General features: G+C 26.0%; 1 protein-coding gene across 1 annotated transcript in view; it reads right to left on the reverse strand.

The window, feature by feature from the left end:
• Positions 1-8,825, reverse strand: part of LOC107172165 (very long chain fatty acid elongase AAEL008004) — a 40,909-nt gene extending 32,084 nt beyond the window's left edge. Inside the window, exon 1 of the mRNA XM_089225129.1 lies at positions 8,137-8,825. The gene's annotated coding sequence lies outside the window, so the exon portion shown is untranslated. The remainder of the gene's footprint in view (positions 1-8,136) is intronic.
• Positions 8,826-23,756: the final 14,931 nt, after the last annotated feature.

The raw sequence follows: 23,756 nt of genomic DNA on the forward strand, positions 1-23,756 counted from the left end.
TTGTATATCAGCACAAATCAAAAAATTTTCTATAAAAATAGCTCAAAAGTTTGTATAAATATTTGTAAAAAACTTAAAGTGTTCACTGTAGTTATTCTATTCTGAACTAGCAAAAAAAAAATCATAAGCTAGTCTTACTTGCGTAAATAGTTTCCCATTTTTTTTTTCTCAAATTATCAACTTGAACTAGATACATCAAATTTGCCGAAACCACCCTCAATATTAAAAATTATTTTACATCCCATCATTTTTTTCATCGAACTTCCTACACAACAGCAAATTAGCTTAAGATATTTTGACGTTTTTATACTTAAATTGAATATTGTATCTAGTTATAATTTGATTAATTTTTCTCTTCGAAAAAATAAACAATCATCGTATAGTAATAGAAAATGACAAAGAATCTCGAAATTTTATGAGAACATTTTTAAAATTTAAAAAAAAACTGATAATGGCCATAATAAGAGAATTATAGGTGAAATTATAGGATATTTTTACCCTTCTTGTTAGGTTAGGTTATCAAGTTATATAGGTTATAACGCTTATCTAATTCCTTGTAAGTATATACCTATATAAGTTTTTGATTTTTGTATTTTTATACTTTTTGTTTAAATATTTAAATTTTATTTATTACTAACTAATAATAATAAAATTACTAGCTGCCTACTGATTTAATTATATTTTATTGGGAGGGGGTGTAAAACTCGCTATTTTTCAAACCTACCTTATAGATTTTTAATTTTATCACAATCCCTTCCCCAAGAATTTACTCCAGATTACACCTTTGTTGACCATAGTTTTTAAGAACTAATGTTTTGTAAAAGATAATTTGTTATTTAAAGTGTATTAAAAAATATACGTTACTATAACACTATTAATTATTATTTTACGCCAAGGTTATGGACAATAAAGTGCTCAAAAGTCAATATCAAGTTTTAAATAGTATATTACTTTTTCAAAATTAAAATTGAAACATAATATATAGTGGTAATAAATATAATATGAAGCCCCAGACGGAAAATAATCCATGAGCTAATAATTTATCAGCCGTCATACGTCAACTATCGATTATAGGTATACATTTATAGACGTATAATCAATGTTATTTGTATTCCACTTAAATATTAAAATATTAAATATTCCAGTTAAATCTCATTAGAAGTTTTTTTTTTATTTTACCGTTATATTAAGTTAAGAATAAAATGGTTTATTTGATTTATATAGAAGGAATAGTAGGAAAGCAAAACCAATAAAAAAATACCACATAGGCAATATCTCATGAAGTAAATCATACGGACTTCGACTATTCCTCATTTATTCTTATTAGTTATTACTATAAGTGAATTCTCGACTAAAATATTTACTAGAAATTTTCTTGACGCTACAGTGATATTATCCAAACAAAATCAGATAGGTACCTATCAGCTTACTTTAATGATATTACTATTCACTGTGCCACTTTGGTAATTTAACTAGGTACTAAATTCTTACATATTTTGAACACCAATAGCAAAAAATTATGAAATAAAAGAAACAATACATCAACTGGCAAGTTATTTAATATTTTAAGGGTAATTTGTATGATTAAAAACATACCTACCTACTATGAAATATTTAATATGGCATGACATTAAATTTTAATATTTTATGAAAGTTCTCATATTATACAAACCTAAATACCTAATGAAAACAGGCCTTAATTTAACAAAATATTAATAATTTTATGATTAAATATGATATATTTTGCTAGTATAATAAGTAATAACCTTGACAATTAGAATTATTTAGCCGAGCCCGGCCGAGGCCAGGAATAACAAGTTTTGGATAAACTCGTATATAAAAGTATATAAAAACCCCATACAGTAAGTACAAAAAATGTATAACAAATTAAGGTCCAAAACGAATGTTATTTGAACCTTTATGGAAAAATTTGTATTAACCAAATGCTAACTAAATCAATGCAGCTCAATATAATATTATATCAACCAAACAGGTTTATAAGTTTTTTATATAATGTCTAAGGTCTAACTGAAATACTATCTAATTTCCATATAGTTAAAACATCACCATATGTTTAAGAAAATAAGAAAAACTGCTTGTTTTAACTTATTAAACAAAAACTATTAAATATATATTTTTGAATAATAATATATTAATTTTTTCCATAATCATTAATTTATTACTTATAATATTTTTTTAAATTTTTAGATTTTTATATATTCTATATTTTAGATAATTTACCTACATACTTTTTTAACCTCAATACTTTCGAAGTTTTAACATAATTGTTGTAATAAAATCACTATTTTACAGGATAAGCTTAAATATGAAAATACTAATATTATACACGTTACAAATGTAGGCTTCTAGTTAAACATATTTTAAATTCACGTCGTATCAATAACTATTCTAAAGAAGTGCCCACTAAAAATGTTTTATAAATTTAACATTCATAAAACTATAGGCATACCTATGCGTATTATAATATTTATTAAAAAAGTAGTAGGTATGACAAAATTATGTTATACTTAAAACACAATTCAAAATTATTTTAATTTTATATTTGATGGTTGTTTAATATTTTTTAAAATATGAATAGTTATTGCAAATGTCAAGAATATTCAAACAAAACAACATAACTTTAATTTTAAAATGTTCTATATAGGTATCTCAACGGGGGTATCAATAATGTACTATCTTGTTTTAAATACTAAATCACTTTGTATATCTTTTTAAATATTAATGTAATATGTAAATATACTAATATATAATGTACTGTTACATCCAATGGCCATAGACGCCGCGGATAGTTGTTTAATAAAAAAAAAAAAAAAAAAATAATGTACTAGATAATGTATAATAAACCTACATATTTTTTAGTAGAACAATTGAATTGTTTTACATTAAATTGACCTAGTTTATTTGGTCCTGATTATGTTTAAATGGTACGTAAAGCGGCTTGGTAGGTAAATAAAACATTAATAAATAATTAATATTTTGTAAGTATATTTAAAATACATTTTACTATGGTAGGTTAAGTGTCTATAATTTATTTCGAATCAGCTTTTTAAATGGCACTAAATAGTACCTTCGGGCTACAAAATTATCACATTAACTAATATTATAATTAAATACCGGGAATACCTGAAGAATTTTAACAATACTTTTTATATAGGTGTAGTAGGTAGATACACAATAATATTCGTGCCGGTTATACACTGGTTAAACATCGGTCAATTGACTACCTACGGACTACGACGAATTATTAGTATACCGACTTAACTGTGTTAAGACGAAATACCTACTATAACTATATTAAGAGTTTCTCAATAATTCTAAAAAAAAATAAAAATAGAACATCCTGAACAAAATCAGTATTAAATTATATTCTTCTACTAACAAGTTCAAATTAATTTATGTACATTTTAATATTCAGAACTTTATTGATAACCCCAAAGACTAAAAATATCGATCTAGTAATCTAGGTTCAAAGAATTCGTAAAAATTAAAAAAATGTATTGTTGATTTTAGCAACTATTAAAATATATTAGGCTTTGTGAAGCGCGATCGTACGCTTCATCTTCGGAAACCCACTGAGCAGTTGCTAGCTCCCGGATGGGTGAGCACCCGGGATTTTTAGTAACATATCCTTGCCACACATACATAAATACGTATTAGTGTATTATAACCTATCAACTTAAAAACCTACAAACAAATATACAAAAATAACCCTTACCGTACCACCCCAAACCCAATAGCCTGTTTCCACGGGTTCCCCAAATAAATAAAAATAATAATAATAATAATAATGATTATAACATAATAATTTCTAAAATTTGAGTAAAATGACCACTTATGAAATAAAATTTAAAAGTAAATTTATACTATATAATATGACATCTTAAGGCTTTATTAATTTTAATTTTAAAACGAGTTATGAGTATTTTAAGATGTATAAACAATTAATTTTAAAATGCTCAAGTATAGAAGTATAGATAATAGACATTGAATAAGAAATACCACTATCATTAATATATATTCCAGAGATTCCTGGTAGCATATCAGATCAGGTTAGGCATAATTGGTAGCCCCGATTGCCAACCCTCCCCCCAACCACCAAATACGACACTGCAACTATCATTTTAATCTAGACATACAATTAATGTAATATTTATTTTGTTATAGTCATATAACTTTTAACCTACAAAATATACATTAGATTTATCATTAAAATCGCAAGCCTTTCACCAATATTTTGAAAAAGGTCATCAAAATATCGAGATTTTAGATCATTTTTTAATTTTCTTAAAAACATTTATAGAAACATAAAATTTTTCTTCAAACAATTTAGATGAAACTAGGGATACCTATTTAAAATAAAGAAATACTTTTTAACAAAATAAATGTTAAAACATTATGTTTTAAATCCAATAGGTAATCCTAATCTGGCTAATCTTCCTATTTGTATTGATTATTTCTTTCAGTTTTATAATGACACAAAAATAGTAAGCAATATTAAGATGTTTTAGGAATTTGTATAACAGTGAGTTAGGTATTTAAATTATATCTTAACAGTGTTATATTTATGTATTAGATATTAGATACTACCAATAAAATGTATATCTTATAGGCTACCCCATAAGCGATTCACATAAGCATGTCCTATTGTTTATGTATTATTTAGTAGTATCCTGTAGTTAGGATGTTGATGACTTTTGCATTTTTTTTCCTTTTATTTTGTACAATGCTATCCTAGCTAAAAATTTGTTTCATGCTCCCTTGATGCAGAATATTTTCTAATTTTATTTTCCATTTTTTTTTTGCATTTTTAGCTATAAATGCATTTTTTTTGTTTTTTAAGTCATTTTTTCATCTTTTAGGGCATTTATTGTACTTTTTATACAATGTGGGGCATTTTTCACAAATTATAGATTTTAGGGCAAATGTTACACCCAAGTTTGGAAACAAATTTAATTTATTTAAAATCTAACTTTGAATTTGGACTATTAGTAAAAAATAATTTTAATATTATTATTGTAGGGTTTTTGTTATGATTACATTCATCGCGTTCCGACAAGATTTACTCTTTGAGTGTTATATATGATGAAACGAGTGCTCTTTTAGAGCAAATTTATTTATACCCATATCTCTAATGAAAATTAATATTTATAAATAAGTTTTTTCACTTAATTAATTAGTATTTCAGATAATTTTTAAGGTCATTTTTTGAAGTTTTTAGGGCTTTTTTGCATTTTTTTAGGACATTTTTGTGTGTTTTTTAGATCATCAACATCCTAACTCTAATTATCTATAATTATATCAACATTGATATTTTTTTAAATATAAATTACTTAATTCTTAATAGAATTTGAAAATTTTAGTACTAAACTCTAACATTTGAAATCAAGTTTAAAGCTCATGTTATAAAGGTACAGATTTATTTATTCTGTATGCATTACATTACAATTGGTTCATTACTTTAATAAATGTTTTTAAATTATTATCTTTAGTAATTTATTATTATTATAAGTAACTTTAAATTTGTATATAATTGATTTTATAATAACATACAAATACTTTTCAAACTATGTTTCAATAATAATTGCTTGTTCAGGAGTTAAGATTTAAAATTGCGTTCAAATTTATAGTAAAAAAATACATTAGAACACCATCAAGATTTTCTGAGGTGAATGAAGTTGGATGAAATCATACGCTCAAACCAATCAAAAATCTACTAGTAGATAACCGTGGCTTAAACTGTATGTACCTATAACCCGTACAGCTTTTTTCTAGGATTTTTTAAACTGAAGACTAAAGTAACAACAGTCAAGTCTCAACAACACATATTTCAAAGAATATAAAAATTAATTCGACATGTATTTTTCAAGTTAGATATTATTTAATGTATTTTTATTAACTACAATTACAATTAAAAGATAACATTTTTAAACACATTTTCTATACAATATGTATTTATTAATTTATTAATTAATAGCCATTTAATTTTATCTGTGACAGTCAAATTTGATCCTGAAAGAATTGTAACTCTTTCTTTACCATTTTTTCTTCTTGAAAAATTCTCTGTCTTTAAATCAAATGTTTGATTCGAATGATATGAATTTGAGTTATCTATGCTAAACTAATTTTACGTTTAATTTACCCCAACAACTATTGCATTGAGTATACAGGAATTTTCTTGGGACAAAATAAAATCGAGTAGTCGAGACTCAACTGTATTCATAAATAATAAGTAAATGATAACTTCTCACAAATAAGATTTGACATTAAATTTGTTTTAAAAACAGTAATTAATAATCATTATTTAATCACATATTTTATTAAGCCAAAGATCTAACTTTAAATTTTCTCTTAAAATTGAAACCATAAAAGAATATAAAATATATGAATGAAATCTTTGACGATCTAAAGATAATAATAAAGATAGGTATGAGATGGAGAATAGGTTGATTAAATTCTCAAAGGTTATTGAGTTTAAATAAAAAGGTAGGTATCTAAATATTTCATTCAAAAATGTTTTTTAATTTTATATTTTGACCAATTGAAAAAACTTACCTACTGTTAATAAGAAAGAATGTATCACTAAACAAAATATAATAATTACCAACATAAAAAAATTAATTGGCTAAATTTAATAAAATTCAATAACAATTTAATTAATAAATCAAATAACAACTACCACCAAACTCAATATATTATGAAGGTCAACAGAAAATCATTGTCAGAACAATGTTTGCTGAAATTTAAAACTAAAAGGGGATCAATTAGATATAATTATCTTTCTAATTTTGTATGCAATAATAATATAGGTAGTAAGTACATGTATTAGAGTGGGTCAAGTTTGTTATGAATGGCAACTGGAAAGCATGTAAATATTTGATTCCAATATAATAGGTACATGTAGGTAGGTACATATATTATTTTATCACAAAATAAATTAGCATTATTCAAATCACTCCTAATCAGTTTCATATAAAAATATTTGTAATTTTAATTTCCATTTAAAATACAACACTGATTGGTTCATTTGTATAAAATAAACTAAAATTAAAAAAAAAAAAAATAGAACCTTTAATATACATATCATCTTTTTGATTATTTTATATAGGTAGGTATTGATGTAATACCTATTCAGTTTTTAAATTTCAAACTACCTAAAGATTTGATTTTAATGAATAATTAATTTATATAATCATAGAATTACCCCCGGAATTACCTTATATAATTTGAATAGGTATAAGTGCACAATCAAACATTGTATTGGGATTGTAACATGGATATTATACCCACTCAAAAATAATTTTGTTAAATATCCCGTTAAATACCTATTAATCTAAATAAATCAAATACCACACATTATCAGTAAATATTGGGATAAATATTAAATTATAAAAATATATTGTAATACCTAGTAAATTGTGATAGAAAGTGCTAAAATCAAAGGAATTTTTTTTCATTTGTACCTACCCTATTAGAAATATTTATTATTTTTGATATGAGATTTAAGTGCACAATGCACAGCTGCTATATAAATATATACATTATGTTAGAGAATGGTAATATATATAACCTGACAATTATTAGGTTATAACCTTTCTTAGGTATTACTACTCAAGCTGCAGTAGTATTATTCGAACAATAACAAAAACAGCTTATTTCAAGGCTTATTTTAATAAAATAACATGTATAATACAGTAATAAAGAAGTGGTAGCTTCATTCGACTATCAATTTTGCACACTACTATATTCGAGACTATATTATTATATAACTGAGCGATGAACTGTATTTAATACTTTATTCCATTTTGATGCACTAATGATTCATCAATGGACCCTAGTACCAGGCGATGTGTGTATAGAAATACCGGGAGAAATACTAAGATAATAGTAATAGAGAATACTTCAAAGTTCAAGTAGTTTGACATTCAACATTCTTTGATCATATTGTAGATCCCAAACTGGGAATTAAATCCTGTGGATAGTAAGTAATAGAATATCAGATTAATGTTGAAACCCAGGAGATCTGTATTAAAGGAATAAGGGCAATACCCCAATACCAAGTTAGGCTTAAAATATTCAAGTATACAATTGCATTTGTGTACAATTTTATTTTCTTACCTAATGCAGATCGTTTAATGATGAACGGATGACGTTATGAAGTGGCGTCTACAAAACGTACAATCCGGTTACCGGACAGCGTTTGATGGTGGTCATGTTAATAATTAAAGGTGCACAGAAAAGACCTTTTGATCTGTCGACTAGCGGTGCGGCTGCTGGACGGGTGAAAATTCAAATTAATTAGCCGTAAGAAATACAATAAATACGACGACAGAGAAAAACAATTTTTTACACACGTGAGTACCGGTCGTTACAATACGGCAAAGACGTTCGCGATAAACGATAGGTAATAGAAATCAATGCGCGTTGGCTGTGGGAGAACAATTCAACAAATCATTTTTTTCTTATTATTTACATTAATACCTAAAAAAAAAAATCATTCCACTAGTATCTTGCAATTTATATTATTAATATATTATGCACACGCTCGAACGCAAGAGAAATTTCGCCGGCCACAAACCGGACGCGACGAAATCAGCAGCTCCGGAGACGACTTTTATGGGCTTTTCCCACTTTCCGTTTCCTGTTCGAACTCTAGCCGTCGCGGGTCCCGTCTCGGTTTTACTCCCACGCACTGCCCCGTTCGATCACACATGCACACACAACAATGTCAATGTGACAAAAATGCGAAACGCACGCGAAATCGCACACACACGCGACCGCATATACACGCGTGTAAATACACTCGTCCCTAGTCCGCGTACACACACAAGCGCGTACAGTCCGTGCTTGCCGTCTTATCATGAACCGCATCCAGTGCGCCCTGGTTATCACGTCGTCGTCTCATGGAACAGACGCGATACCATCGACGACGACGACGCCCGACGAACCTGGCGTTTTTTCTCTAAATCGTGTTCTTTGCTTAAGAAATTACATAATAATAATAATAATAATAATAATAATAACATTATTATAATATTCATTATTCATAATATTATTATGTTAATGGTAAAAACCGACACCGACGACGCCAATTGATAACAACATTGCCGCTATGGCGCCTATGGGATACGGATGAGATCGTGTGATGGCGCCATGTCGGAGAAGAGTGAGTGGGCCGAGTGGGGATTTGTGCCTTGCCGTATACTATTTCCCCTCAAATCAATTCTAACGAAAAATTCATCGTTGTTGTCATTTTATTGCAAGTGTTAATAGAAATAAATATTTGAACGACTTTTTGTTTTTAAATTAGATATTTAGATATACCTATATCCAATTTGCAGTGCACTATACACAAAATTATTGTTTTCATATTCGGTCCGACCGCCGGTTGTTAAATCCAAAAAATAAGAGCGTTTTATTGTATTAAAATTAAATATTGGCTAATATTTAATACAAATGTAATTTAATTATCTTATGTTTCCTACACATTTTTGATTTTTGCTCTTATAGTCTTATAAAAATATTGCATTTGATTATTGTTTACTGTAATTTAAGTCAGTACCTATGTTTTTTGTATTATTGATAATTATTAATTAGCCATTTCGCAATATTTATAATTTAAATATGCATTCCTTTTATATTGATATACATACAAGGGTGACCGGGGAGGGGGGACAAAGTCAATAGACTAATAACAGTACCTAATAACACAGCACATAATATTTTTATTTTTATTTTTTCAATAGACCTTAAATATTATAACAACATCATTACGGATGACGGTTAAACATATTTTAGTGATGTTGTCGGTCTTGACAGCAAAATGCAATAATCTATACCTACATCTTTCCGGCAGGGCTGTCCCTGGGTTAGTGTGAGCTGGGCTCTCACCCGCGGCCCCGCGCCTTCACCACAATTGGATCGGGCCCACTATTATTATAGATACAAAAAAAAGTCAACTTGATTAATAAAAAAAATGTTTACAAAACATTTATATTTTATACATTAAATAGTTGTAATTTTTACTACTAGTACCTACCGATATTAGCTTTACCTAACGTCAAATGATTTTATTGAATTTTAAACGATTTAATGATCAAAGACGTTAGCCTTGGAGCGTTTTTATTACAAAAACGTGACTATAGGAAACACCCATGCCATGGGTGAATAGTCAGATTCCTTTAATTTTTTTATTTATTTAAAATATGAGAACATTTTATTAGTTGGATGATTTTCAAAATCTTGATTATAGAAACTAAATTATGCATTTGAATGCATGTCACATGTGCAATCACAAATTAATGAGGTGTTAGAGTTTTTCCTGCGAAGTCATTTTTGTTGATATAAATGGTGCCCCAACTGGGGGGGGGGGGGGGGGGTCAGGAAGACTCGTGGTACAAAGGCTCGGACGTACATGCAAATAATTACTTCAATATATATTAGGAAGATGTTTCAAAATTAATTAATGTTAATTAGCTGTTGTTGGTCCGGATTTAGTTCTGTACCAGAGCCAAAAATATGATGAGGGAGTCTGGATTTAATACACTGTATCAAACTCCCTAAATAGTAGATTAGTAGAAAATTATCTTAATTAAGGTAACAACTAAAATATAAAATACAATTTTCAAATTGTTATAATTTTCAAAGAGTCACCAACTAAGCTATAATAGGTATTAGGTATCTCGTATAAATTAATATATTAGTGTATATATAACTGATGAGAAATATTTATAATACAATTTGATAGGACACCAAGATCTACTTTAGTAATGTTGGTACACACTGAAAGACTAAATTTATGAAAATATGTAGACCACCTTCTACACGAATGTTTTCATTAGGTACATTCATAGCTGATTCATAACCTCAGAAGCAATAACCTCAATTAGGAGGGAGGTGGTGGATAGGTGAGTGGTTTATTCTCACTAAAAATTAATTTAGCCTCTTCCCAAAGATGATTATAATTTAAGTTATAACAAATAAAATTGTATTTATTGTAACATAATAGTTTTTAAAATATTATTTATAAGTTATAATGTCATTATTTTTGAAATTGATAGGAATTTGTTTTTGTCATATTCACTAAAATGCATCCATTACGACTGCTTTTAACTAAACATATTGTATTATCTGTTAATTTTAAATCGGTATCAACAAATTTTTGCAAGGTATAAATCTTACACAAACTCTATAATTATTATAATATAGGCATATTGGTTATTACTTATATTAGGTAATTTGAATTTTTAACAGTAGGTACCTGTATAAAAACAAATTGAGAATTTGCTGGTGGTTTTGTTATGATAATTGATAATAAACCTACGTGCTTAAATTTACTATACATATAATTTGAGTGTTTTAAACTTAAACGTAAATATTAAAAATAACACAGATGTTCGCTTATTACGCCTTAAACAAAATGATTTATTCATATTTTTTTATTATTATTATTAAGACTTCATTGCTTCAAATACTAAGCTTACCTATTAGCCGACAATTGTTACATACCTACGTATTGTTACATTTCCTGATTTAACTTTTGTAATTTTTTTAATATTAACCTTTTTGTAGCCCTATATAATATTCAATGTGAGGTCATTAATCTTGATGAAGTCGATTATTCTTTTTTCTTGTCCGGGGCTGAATGCTTCTTTGGGTGAGATGATGTTTATATTTGACCGAGTTCGGGCGTTCTGATGAGTGGAGCGTTCTAAGAATATTATGCTTGACGGTGAGTTTACTAAGACACGTTTGCATCTGGATTCGGTCTCCTTACACATTAGGCGGAAATGTGTGAGTCTAGTGTATCCTTTATTCATAAAATATAGCAATCATAACTACATTAAAAAATCTATAATTGTTGTTTGTTGAACTATATTACAAACACAAAAATCAGTTTAAAATTAATATTTAATAACTATCATTAAAGTAGGTCTACCTACGATTACCTATTAAACAAATGTTTTAAATTGATTAAAAGTAAAATGAATCACAAATTCAAATTTTTTAATTTTAATTTTTAAAACATTATGCGTTGCAAAAAAGGTCTTACTTTTTGAAATTATTCTTTATAAGCCAGTAACATTTTGTTTTGTATAAATTAATATGTTATTGGTATTTATAAGTTAAGTTATCAGTACTTTAGACCACCGCCCGCCTTGCAATAAAATTTATGTATATGGATACGAGATATCATAAATATTATACAAAACTATATTATATATTATCAAGAAAACAAGTGAAACTCATTATATAACAGTTAATCTATAATCACTATCTTAAAAATGTAAGTCAGTCTTATAGGGCATACATTTATTGTTTTCTTTCCGGAAACTATACCTAACTATTAACGTATACATTCATTATATAAAATTATTTTATTATAGATTAAAGACAAGAGAAAATAGACAATTCAACTGGAAAATGTTAGCCAATATTTAGTAATAAATAAATTAAAAATAAATAATTTGGGTAAGTAGGTACCTAATAATCAAAAAGTTACATGCTAGTATGCTACCTATAACCTATTCAATGATAAAATAAGTGTCAAAAGTATAAGTAATTTATATGTTTTTAAAGAATAAATAACTGATGAGTAATTGTCTATTTACAACGATAGAGTATTATAAGTTTAAATATTTTAACATTTTATTGAAGATTTAATAATGGTTTACCTTAACTATAATGGTAGGTACCTATTTACTTTTATATTATTGCTGTGCGTATGTATATCATATAGTTATTTTCTCGCTTATAAGTTCTAGGAACACGCTGTTATTTATTGTTATTTCGTTTAAAGTACCACGAATTTGAACTGTTTTCAGTGTTCCGCAAAAAAAATATTGTTATCGCACTCTGCTCTAATTTATTAGAATATTTTAGTTATATTTTATTAGTTAAACAATTTTTAATGCGTAAAGAAAGTTAAGAAAATATAGTAGTCTATTATAGAGGCCATATTATACCAATTTGATCCTTTATGAATATGTTATACACGCGTTTGTGAATTATTTTATGGATAAAGTTAACAATGTAGTAAGTCTATATTGTGTGACGCCTAAACGCCTTATTCTAAATCTAAATAGAACAAAAGTTGTATGATGGTATTTAATTTTATTAATTATGGTCATAGTTTAAAAAAAATTTAATTGAAAGATTTTGTTCATAAAAAAAATACATGAAATATATTAAGCACTTATAAATTATAATACTTATAGATATTAGAAAAACTACAACGCATACGCAATTATTATTGTGCTTTGATGCAGCGATACAAAAAAAAAAAAACAAGTTTGGGATTTGCATAAATATTCATACAGAAAATAATCAAGTCTAGACCTAATTTATTGTTCTTCCTGTATTTGTAGAAAGACCTTGTTCTGAAACCAAAATAAACAAGGTAATCCAACTATTATATAATGAGTAAAACATTAATTTATACGCATATCGGACGAATTTTTATTGTTATAAATTGTATGCATTGACAAATTAAGATATTATTTACAATATTTACTAATATACTTTGGCTATAATAATATTTTATTATAATTTGCAAGTAGAATAAAATAATAGTTTTATATTAAATAATATACTATTAATTAACCTACATTATATTTTTATGTAATTTCTTTATAATTATTTCAGCGTTTGTATAATGAATATACCTACCTATTATACAGTAAATATCTAAATATAGCCTCAAATGTTATCCAAGGAAGTATTGTAATACCTGCTAGTTGACGGAAACCTGCTAATTGACCAACAAATATCAAATAGGTAAGATATTATGTTCATGTAACTTTTTTGTAATTAACTTGTAACTTTAAGTAACCTACCTGCAGTTATCTTATTTTACATAGTTTTTGCTTTCTTAGATTCTGAGCGGAGTGATGAATATAATTGATTTTACAGTGATGTGTGTTTTATATTTTTTTTTTTTTATATTTCATTGCCTTTTGAGGCAGTAAAAATAATGCTATAATTTTCTTGTACAGTACCATATTTTCTAGTAGAAAAGCAATCTAGTTGGTACTTAAGGCAGTCAAAAGTAAAAAATTCTCAATAGTTTTCAACAGTGGCAGGAAGGACAAACAAAACTAAGAAAAAACGTGAAGTTTTACTCAAAACTGGTTTTCAACAAAATCAATGTTGGTTTTTGGTTTAACTCTAAAACATAACCTAACCTAGATACATGAAATTTTTACTGAATATGTACATCATATTTCTATACGCCATAAAATTTTCAAAATATTTTTACTTTTTTTGAGCTATGTGTGGACATTTTCAGTTTACAAATAAATGTTAATCAAATTTTATTCATTGGGTTATAAAGCTTGAAAATTTAATATAAAACTTCTAGTATATTGTTAAAATAGCAGTATAATACATATTTACAATTTTTTTATAAACTTTTTAAGTTAAAATTTTGACGAAATGTATTAAATTTAAAATTTACAAATTATTTAGTTAAAATATCTTAGACTGATAAACCGTCTCCGCTCATAATCATTTATCGTATAATACAATGGTATTCGATAATTGAATTCAAATTCAATATCATTCATTAGATACAGTGACCCAATTATAACCTATTGTAAAGCATAACGACTTCCACTTAACCGCTTTTTATTCTTTTCTTTGTTGAAACATTCAATATTTATATATCCACGATGTATAATATAATCTCCATTTTTACACTATAATAACTATAACTTTACCCCTTTGGTGTGTTTAAACTATAAATAAATAAACATCAACAACTTGACTTACATATTTGTATATTGACTTAACTTAACGAATGAAAAAAAAAATAGTTAGCTTACCTAACCTATTGACAATTTGAATACCTTACATAATATTATGAAGCGTACATTATAGTTTTGATGTTTTTCTAGCTCACTTTGCTCTATAGCCCAATATAACGATATAAATTGTCTTGAACTTAAAATGATCCATATCAATGAGTCTTTACGATTAAACAATTATTTTACAGGTAAATCTACATTTTGTAAGGTTTAAACTGTTTAAAGTATACTATATATATATATATATGTTACGCCGAATTTATGAAATTGCCGATTTCATGAAATCTGCATCGCTGTTGCCGACAACGTGAAATCGGCAACTTTAAATGCATAATACTGCCGGTTGCGTGAAATCGGCAAGACCATTCTTAAAATAATGATAACACGTAATTCAATATAAATGAATGTGTTATATTTATGATTGTACATAAACACTGGAAATATAATAAAATCATATTGTAATAATAAATTATGTGTAAAAAGTTGTAAAAATAAATAAAAAAAAGTCGAAAGTTATGAAATTATATTAATATGTTTAGTTATATATTCATATTATATTTATACTTTTATCAAAGCAATACAAACTAAGATAAAATGTTTGTACTTACCTATATGATGGCATCGTATTATCGTCATAGGGAATAAAGATAATGGCTTGGTAATGCCAATAATGAACACGCCTGAAATTTTGATTATTTATATAGGTATCACTATTTCATATTTGGAATGTGTTACCGAATTCATGAAATCGGCAATTTCATAAATTCGGCGTAACATATACAATAACTTTTTAAGTATGATGTATATTTCATTTATTTTTATTACATATTTTAGTTAATAATAATTGCGTGTACCTACCTTAAGTCACTATAACAGTCTCATAATATTAAAATGTTATGGAGACGAAAAATTTATTCACCATGAAATTTGGCGTGGTGTATAGCTCGAAAACAAATCGACGTCGGCATATATACACACATATCAATATATATATATATATATATAACACATATCCTAGCTGTGTTATTATTGGTGTATACATTTATTTTTTTATGTATTATTATAGTTTTATCACATAACTACACAGCAGTTATTATGTAATAATATTATTTCTATTCTGATAATTAATATTTTAAACAAATCGAAAGTAAATACCAAACATTTCCATTGTATATTATTCTTACTGTTTTATGGCGAACATAATATAATAATTAATAGAGTATAGCCAGTATAGGCTATAGAAGTATAACTTATATCAATACCACTGCTACGATATGTATACTGTTATTATATTATAAGTCATTATATTTTGGAGAAATACCACAAGTGACAGTCTCACAAGCTCGATGTTATGAACACTATTCGGTAATTTCCTTGACATCAAAACTTTTAAATTTGACTGTTGGCTATTTTTAGTCAAAATAAACCAAAAACCTATAGTGTTTCCGAAAACTATACCTAGGTACTTGGATATAACAATTGCAAGTATATGAAAGGACCTACAGTCAGAATACACAAGTGTGATACTGTGGGTGGTCTGGTTGACGAGGGACAGGGATCTTTTGCACGCAGCTACATCTATTACTAGTCTATTCCAAATTTCCAAATCGTTAACGAATCTCCAAATAAAATCTAAATAAAAACCATTTAATTTATAACACGAATAATACATTAATGATTTATATAATACACTATATGTGAAAAAAGCTTGAAACAAATAAAATTTATGGTTCTTAAAATAATCAAGTCTTAAGAATTTTTCACATTCAAACCGCACCGAAGTCAGGTTCAACCAACCTATACTATAACTGACACGCTTTAACTTGCGGCAAATTACTTTAATGGTTGAATTCCTGCACTTCAGGGTTTAGGCATATGTGAAGCCGATGGTGACTCTTATAATTTCAGTGATCTGTGATTTAACTATTATATAAATAAGCCATAAGTGTACTGTAAGTACCTACTCATTACTCAATCACAGGAAGCAAACTTAATACTATTAATTATTATAATGTGGTAACGTATATCATAAGAAACACACACAATAAAAATAAAAAAACTCTTTAAATAGAATATTACATTTCAAAATCTGTAAAACCCGTTATCTCAAGACTAAACAGTTTAAAAATTAGTAATTAGGTTTTACAAACTGTTATAACCCGTCTGTTTTAGATCAACCAGATCCGAACCTAAATCAACTACATTTTATATATTATTATCGGCTTTATGTGTATAGGTACTTATATATTATAATTTATTAGAATAGTAGAATAGTAGATACTATATGAAAGCGCACAATATATAACACGATTTAAATTGATGAAATTCAACCATCATTTAATATGATAACAAATTAAAATGTGATAATTATTTAGATTATATTATAGCAGAATGATAATATTATTATATCCAGCGATTGCGACATTAGGTGTCTGAGACTATATTATTATTATCATCATTACAAAATACAAATAAAACTATACATAATATTATGTTTATCCACAGACCTCGAGGAACGACGAAATTGTAGGTAATAGACAGTATAGGTACCAGTTCTATACCTATAATATACATAATATGTGTAATAATAATATAGGTGTGTCTAATATATTGAGTAGGCTTATAAATTGGATGGCGCTAGGTCATATTTATATTAAAGCTTATAATTTTTGTCTCGTGGTAGAATTACAAAAAGGTTTGATATACATAATATAAAATAGAGTTACGTCATAATAAACCAATATTATACCTCTACTATGCTATTATAATGTATATACATTCAAAATTGTTTGGATAATTTATTAATATATCGATATAATTTTGCTTTTGAGTTTGTAATTCCTCCTTCGCAAATTGCAGCCGTAAACTGCACTTATTGCATGCCTGATACAATGCGATATAATTATTTCCCTGCTAAATAAATATAGGGTAAACACATTCCTATAATTATTGATTGATACCCAATATTAAATATTATATACCTAATAAATAAAAATACCAAATAAATGAAAGTTTTACTTGAAATAAGGTAAACAAAAATATAAACATAATATATACCAAAGTAATGACTGATTATGTTTAATAATACTAAAGTTCTACTAGAAAGTCCAGACTTTGAACAAAACATAGGTTCTATAATTATAAAAGTACTTAACTCATTCGGTGTATATTTCACTCCATTTAGCATTCTTCCATACCTAACTATAATAATATTAAATACTATAAAACAATATTATGTAGTACGTACTAAATGATAATAGATTAATTTTCAATTAGTGTTAAAACTGCATTGCTGCTTACAGTCTTCAAATGAAATAATTGTAAATAACAATAAACATATGCTAGTATTTCAATATATATTATGACGTAGATAGTAAGTACCTATTATACAGTATACCTATAATGGAAAAAACAAAAAGTTGATTTAACCATATTTATTTAGTTAAGTTACCTATTTTTAAGTTTTTAGAAGCATATACTTATATGATATAAAATATTTTATTAAAATCACTTAATAATATTGTAGTTTTAGTTGTACAATTAAGTGTGACAAAATAAACAGCATACTTATTTACGTTTTTTCTGCAATAAGTTATAGTTTATACACGAATTAAAGTGATGGAAATAAAAATTAAATATAGTAATTAAAATTATAATGATGTGTGAATGTCAAGACTTAAATAATCTTAGAATAATTATTTTCAGTGTCACAGTTAAAAAAATGAAAATTGCGCACATTATGCAGTTTTTTTTTGTTAAATTACTGTAATTTGATTAATTTTGGACTTAGAAAAATGGTTTACGAACCAAATTTCTTTAAAAAATCAGACGAAAAAAATAGTACTTCAAATATGTAGTTACATTTTATGAAAAATCGTAGAGTGCATGCGCAAATCTAATTAAGATTAAAAAAAAAAAAATCAAAGTGTATTAAAAATTTGTATTTTTATGTGATTTGTGTCTACTAAATCACAGAATTCAAATTTTAAAGCATTGTGCATAATAAGTATTCTCTATTAGTGTTTACTCACTGTATGTAGATAAGTAGGTATATTTTATGATATAATTGCTATTTTTTTCCCGAAAACATTTTAATTAAATATGTCGTTATGTGAATAAAATATAATAATATAAATTAAAAGTTTCAATTAGCCAATTTTTACATTGCATAAAAATGGCTACAATTGTTTTTATTTGTTTAAATATTTGATTCAAAAACCAAAATACCAAATTTTAACTTTTGAATATCGTTGAAAAAAAAATTGTACCACAAAATATGTTTGAGATTTGTTGTATCCTACAATATATTAATTACTTATGAGTGATATTTTATTACATTTCAAGCTTAAGGTATAAAAATTAAATTTTTTCTGAATTTTTAACTATAAAATAATTTGAAAATGTCCGTGATTTTGGCGATTTTGTCAAAATTTGAATTTCAAATGCTTATGAATAAATTTATTAATATTTTTTAACTTTTATCTATTATAATAACAAATGAGAAATCTAGTATTATAGTTTCAAAAATAAATATAGTTTAAATATCTCAAAAAGAATCATAATATTTTAAAACCACGTCATTGAAAAACCAACAAATTTATCGCTTAGACTAGAATCTAAAATTAAAGTTGTTCTGAGTATTATTTTTTCGTAAATCTTATGCTACTATGTAGAAACATAATTATTTTAATTGCGTATTTTATGATTTCATAATACTATCATCATAAAAAGGGGAACATTATTTTGTTTTCTTGTTCAAAATTTAAAATTCAAAAATATTTTAACCATCATATCTTGATGTCCCATTTTTTTGTTTCAAATAAATTGAAATCAAACTCAATAGGTCATTCTGTACCTAAGTGGTTTGTGATTACAACTGCATATTTGTGTATATTATGTACTAAATTCTTGGGCATAATATTATTATGTGTTGTAGACAATGTTTATTATATATTATATACATTAATACATTTCCTTGTAAATATCATTCAATTTGGAAATCCCATACTGAGTATTAGATAATACTATTATAAATTTCTATTAGTATAGAATACTCGTCACTAACGAAACCAAATATCGAACAATATGATATGAAGACAATGATAAATATATGACAACCATCCCATTATAAATTCATTAATAGTTTAATAATAATTATACTCACCTATTGTCTATTAGACTATTTATTTTTGAAATAATATTTATTATTTATTTATTTACGTTCATAATGAGGACGTCACACCAGCATGCGTGTTGACTCCGTCTTACAAAAGCATAGTCAAATTGCGTCAAGCATAATCAATTTTATGGTATCACTTATCATAGTGAATTACCTACCTAATTAAGTTTCTAAAGGTAATACAAATAACTAATAACATTATAAATATTATAGTATAGATTATACTGGTTTTAAATATTTTGATTTTTTAATTAAAAATTAAAATATCTTACGAAAAAAACTACATAAGTAGGTACCTACAAATTTATAAATACCAATTAATAATTATCTTAACTTTGTATGATTGATTAAATGATATTAAAGGAAACGTATTGGTTCTGCAGGCAAATGTAAAATATTAATTTTTGTTGTTTAAGACGAAGATTAGTTACAACTCATTTAATTGTTTGGAATTTAGATTATAAAATAATTATCATAACATCCCTTACATATGAGATATGATCTGAAATTAGGTCATTATAATGTCAATATATATACGTAGTCCCAGGCCTAATTATTGTCCTATACTAAAGGTCTTCAATTATTATTTTTATTGATCGATTAACCAAGTTTTGTTAAGAATTTTTTTCCAATTTACCGAGTCAAAAATTTGTAATATAAATTACAGAATATGTACTGTTATAGATTATTTAATTAAAATCAAGTACAAATACCTATATATATATATAAGTATAAAAGTCATTATATACCTAGTTAACAAAAATACATTTGAGTATATTCTCTTTGAAAAAAATAACTGTATTTCAAACAATTGCATTTTTATTTTTTATCGTTTATTAGATAAAACCCTATAAAATGCATACATATGTATTAGAGATTAAATGCCAATATTGTACCTATTTATCTTTTTTAAGAACCTAAAAACCTAGTTGTAGTTGTATTTCTACAACAGTACAATTATTATTATACCTATAATCTATATATTACTGTTATATCCACATTTAAAAGACTAGCCAAAACTATTATTTATTTTTAAATTTGAAACAAACTCAATTGGGACTGTTAAAGAAGTATTGCATTGCATTACTTTGAAGTTATTACAATCGGAAATAATTTTAAAAAAATATATGATCGTTGAACATGAGTCATAGCTGCATCAGATACATTTCGTTGCTTTGACCGGAAATTTGTTAGCTACCAATTTATTTATTTTTTAATTTTGCTTATTCCTGTAATCTCGTTATACAAGTGGTCCTTACTCCTCGAGAATTTCGAGATATCGATGAAAAAAACTGGTTTATAATGTTTATATCTTGGTAAAATATGTAGAAGACCTTGCATTTTTAAAGCAGTTTGATAATTAACTTTAGGTATAGCTTATACTTTACGTAAGTGATCTGCAAGTGTAATAGGAAATAAAATATGATAAAGGCGAATCATAACCCAATCGTGGTCACAACGTATTGGCACCTATATAATATTATAAATCATCTCATTCGCATTTGTATTCGTCGTGCCGACAGCGATGCATTGCCATCACGACTTAAACGGCATTACGGCGATCGTCACAAATCTAAATCTCGTTCGTATAACCATTTTAACGCAAAAGGTGGAGCAAAACAGTGCTAAAAAGAAGATCTGTCAATGAAAAATAAATGCGTTTAATAGAGATACCAGGTAAATGCTACACATCATTATATAGGTCATTGTATTGTCAAACAAAATGTGATGGTCTTAAATTTCAGTCCTTTAATGCGTTTGATTTGATTCGTTATTCATAATGAAATGTAAGTAGCTGTAGATTATTACTGCGCGGATCGGTTCAAGGACACCACGGAATAATTATAAATGTAAATTATTATTATGTAAAATACACGTCTTATTAAAAGTGAGATTTTGCGACGCTATAATTTACAATGGATGTAACGCTGTGCAGTACGCAATAATATACTTTAATTATATAAACTTAAAATAATTTAAATTGGTGCTAAAATATGATACAAATCATAATAATATTGTATTTCAATAAATATAGGTATCTACTAATAATGGAAATTAAAGTTTTTAACTATGTAAAATTAATGTAGATATTATGATATTACACAAAGGGGATATTGTACATTAGTTGGTACCTAATTAGTAAATACGATATCATAAATTATTTTGCAAGAAAAATATCTATCTCTTGTGCAATTTTACGTAGCCGAGGGTTTGAGCAAAAAAATATAATTGTAAAAGGTAATATGTATTTTTATAAGTGGTACACTGGTATCTACTTACTCTAAATATTTTAAGGCGGTTTGTTCTTATTTAAATTCACCCATGTTGATAGTGAATGTCAAAATTGTGTTATTTTAATAATAAAATTATGTAAGAATTTGGACAAAAAGTGTTGAGTGTGTATAATAATATGTTAGGTGTAACGAATGTTACAGTATAATAATTTATTAAACACAACAAGATTATTCAAGTTTATATTAATACATTATATTTAATTTATGTTAAAATAATATGCATTATATGATTTCATACCTATATACACGTATATGCTATATGTGTAAAATGGGTGTGTAGGATTTTTTTAATAAATTATCGTGAAACGTACAAAGATTTCCATATTTTTGAAAAAATGTATTGGCTGAAATTCTGAAGAGGTTGTTACGTACATATCATATAAAACAAACAATTAATTTAAAATTATTAACTTGAACTTTTAAACCATGTAAAATATAATTATCAAAAAAATATGACACAAAGAATTTAACAAACAAGAGAATAAAATACATATAATATTACGAAAAATTCTTTGAAAAAAAATAATCCAATAGCTGTTGTGACATATATATCATAGCCATACGTATAAAAGTCAAATACATATTGTATAATGTTTAAGTAAATCTATTATTATTATTCAATTGAGCCACAATGGATTCTCTTCAATACATTCTCAGTCATAATAATGATTTGTCAATTTTGTTTAATTTTAATTACGTCAATATTTTCGACACTTACCTTATTGAATATAATTTAACCAAAATTATCCAAAAGTATTTATACAAGCAACAACCATGCATCTGATCAAATATTAAATTGGTAAATATAGATTTTTCTATGTACCTAGGTGGTAACGTTTTTGAAGTTATGAAAAAAATGTAAGTTAACTACATAGATAATATTTTGTGAATGTTACCATAATTTTTTAGGTGTAGGAATAATTTGCTGCACGCTGCACAACATCAAAGTTAATATTTCTTCTTTTTAAATTTTTAATAAGCACCATACATTATGTAAAATATCTTTGTTTCATATTTGGAATTTGATTATATAAGATAATTGTAATTTTTTTTAATTATATTAAATTACACGAATTAAGCGATAAATAAAAAATAAAAAATATCCTCAAAATGATTAAATGTTTTATTTGATTGAACAAAGTGAAAGAGAATGATTTCTATTTCGTATAAAAATTCGATTTCACTAAACGGATGCAATATAAATATTAATAATTTTTCATTACTTGTTCTTGAAAATTTTTTGGATATGATATTATTACAAAGTAAATGTATCTAATAACTATGTAACACTAATTATTGTGCAAAAGACCTTGAAATCAGTATAATCATTTTAGGTATACTAACGATTTGTGGAATTTTTCTTTCTTTTAATTAGGACAACAGTTCATCGACATACATGTATATAATATTATATAAAAATTATTAGTACCTAGTTCAAATTATCTAAACGTTACTGTGGCG

The sequence above is a fragment of the Diuraphis noxia genome, unplaced genomic scaffold (genome assembly GCF_037042655.1).
Source record: "Diuraphis noxia isolate RWA-SAM2 unplaced genomic scaffold, SU_Dnox_SAM2 contig0004, whole genome shotgun sequence".
NCBI classification, from domain to species: domain Eukaryota; kingdom Metazoa; phylum Arthropoda; class Insecta; order Hemiptera; family Aphididae; genus Diuraphis; species Diuraphis noxia.